The sequence below is a fragment of the Choristoneura fumiferana genome, chromosome 25 (assembly GCF_025370935.1).
Source record: "Choristoneura fumiferana chromosome 25, NRCan_CFum_1, whole genome shotgun sequence".
In the NCBI taxonomy this organism is placed as follows: domain Eukaryota; kingdom Metazoa; phylum Arthropoda; class Insecta; order Lepidoptera; family Tortricidae; genus Choristoneura; species Choristoneura fumiferana.
Genome location: NC_133496.1, coordinates 14,029,747 through 14,032,787, shown reverse-complemented (window position 1 = coordinate 14,032,787; position 3,041 = coordinate 14,029,747).

The following is a 3,041-nucleotide window of genomic DNA, read 5'->3' as shown; positions in this document are numbered from 1 at the left end:
TCTTTGGGTCCCTGAGCCAAATTAGTTAGTTTTAGTTAGTTTAGTTAAAAGAATTTCCTTGCTCACCCACCTTATATTATGATAGTTAAGCTTATGCAAAATATGCGTTGTTCATGCAGTTCCTCCACCTCCACACTGTAAGAACACACACAAATCACACAAACCCATCTATCACCACCACCACACCACACTGACGCGTTTCGAACTCAACCAGAGCTCATCTTCAGAGTAACACAACCGTACACCATGCTACAAGATGTTAGACTAACAAATGGACGAGGTCATCTCTCCCGATTCACCCTGTATTTATCACCCTTTAATTCAATTTTGTTTTTGTTAGTGATTCATGAGCTTTGTTTATAAAATAACAAAGTAACTAGAATAAAACGAGCTAAGCACGTAGCTTAAATTGTGAGTCATTCTGGCATTCCGCCAGCTTGATGTTACTTAGTACAGCCAGCAGCAGAAATGGAAGAGAGGTAGTGATGCTCAAAATTAGGTTTGTAATGAAATATTTTGGCACACGGCGGCTACGCCGTACAAAATACGCGTTCATGAGTCTACATAGGCACGACGATGTCTGTACACGCGACAATGTGTGCGTATGATACACAGTGCTGACTATCGCAGAACCCTAATAAGTGCTACCAATGACATTTAATGGTACTTATGTGTAGGTATGGCTTAGATCATCGTCCCAGCCTATATACGTCCCACTGCTGGGCACAGGCCTCCTCTCAGAACAAGAGGGCTTGGGCCATAGTTCCCACGCAGGCCCAGTACGGATTGGGAACTTCACACGCACCATTGAATTGCTTCGTAGGTTTGTGCAGGTTTCCTCACGATGTTTTCCTTCACCGCAGCTCGTGGTAAATTTCAAATGTAATTCCGCACATGAATTTCGAAAAACTCAGAGGTGCGAGCCGGGGTTTGAACCCACGACCCTCTGCTTGAGAGGCGATAGGTCAAACCATTAGGCCACCACGTGGCTTAGATAGTGCAAATAAATTTAATCGTTAATCTTGCCTATTTATAAATGTGTGTGTCTGTGTATTTAAGCATTATTATTTTAAATTACAATATTTACAATAGATATACGACTACAAACTTAAACGAATTATTCGGTAGGTAGTTATTTCTTGTATCAATCGCGATAATTTCAGAAATCTTTATATATTTAGAAAAAAGGAAGTAGGCACACCGTTACCATTTCGCAAAATAATTGCTCGCGAACTTATGGTGATTTTCCACCGGCGAGGCGAGACGAGACGAGGCGAGACGAGAATTGAAGTTTGTTTGCATTCACACGCGCCCGCCGCGAGCCGCCGCAGGCGCCGCCGGCGCCGCCATACAAATTTCAATTCTCGTCTCGCCTAGCCTCGTCTCGCCTCGCCGGTGGAAAACCACCTTTAGTTCCGATTGAGAACCACCAAAAATTCCGATTGAAATCTTTTATAGATATTCAATCAAATTTACCATAATTTATGAAAAAGCCGTGGTGGCCGAATGGTTTGACCTATGGCCTCGCTCAATCAGAGGATCGTGGGTTCAATTCAAACCCCGGCCCGCACCTCTGAGTTTTTCGAAATTCATGTGCGGATTTACATTTGAAATTTAACACAAGCTTTACGGTGAAGGAAAACATAGTGAGGAAACCTGCACAAACCTGCGAAGCAATTCTATGGTGTGTGTGAAGTTCCCAATCCGCATTGGGCCCGCGTGGGAGCTTACGGCCCAAGCCCTCTCATTCAGAGAGGAGGCCTATGCCCAGCAGTGGGACGTATATAGGCTGGGGATGAGGAAATAGATCTAACATGCACTCTTTTCATTTAATAAGTAGGTACAGCGTGCTTTTTGACTGGTTCGGTCCTGCCAAGAAGACAAAGATAACATGATGATAAGAAGAAAAAATCCCAACAATGAAGAGAGACAACAGCTAGTGCATTTATAATATTAAGTAAGTTCTAATGTTCAATCATCATGAGAACAATAGATTCATAGCAAAGACATAATATACGCGGTTTAAATAATAGAAAAGCAAATTATATTTACACGTTCAGGAGTATCGTTCACATTTCTTATAACATTATTTCACTTGACTTAGGTACTTTTAAACTGTGGTTTTTACGTATGAGTTATTTTATTTATCAGGTTTCATTGCAACATAGTAAGTTAATTATATGCTAAAAATGAGGAAATGCCGCCTCCCTCTTTGGGTTGATGCCACGCGGAAGTTATTTTATAATACTTAGTTTTAGTCTTGATATTAACTAGTAATGGCTACCCTATTTTGGGCGTGTCCGACACGCTCTTGGCCGGTTTTTATTTATGTCATTCAATATGGATTGACAAATATTATTAATTTACATTTTACTTAAGATACAACAATATGATATTGGGGGCCTTGTCGTCCCGGCTGATAGAGACCTCAGGAGACCCCAGAGCTGGCGCTTACCTCTCCCAGCAAATTTCTCTGACTGTACAGAGAGGTAATGCCACCAGTGTGCTGGGGTCTATGCCGCAGGAGCGCCTCTTAGATGGTGTTTCCTTTTTATAGTTAGGTATATTTATGTAGTTTTTATTTATTATGTTTTCTATCATATTGTAATTAAGTAAAATGTAAATTGATATTAGTTAGTTTTACTTTTAAATTTAATTTGAATTATAGTTTAGTATTAGTAAATTTCTGTAGAATATCTAAATTCTTCGCTTCTAAAGCAGCCAGGTTTCATTATCATGTAAGATTATATCTTAAAGCACTATATAAGTATCAAAATGTCTACATAAACTAGGATTGTTATTGTTACACAATATAATACATTAAATAACAATTAAATCAAAATAATTTAATAAACCTTAACACGTTAATACAAGCTTGTAAAAATCGGTGGTTAAAAGATATGTACTCTGTGACACAATACCCCAAAAACCATGATAACATCAGTCATCTTCCTAACTTTTATCTATTTGCAATATAAACATTGTGTCTTATATAAAGGACTACCAAGCGTGTATACAAATGTCAGTGCGGAAACAAAACA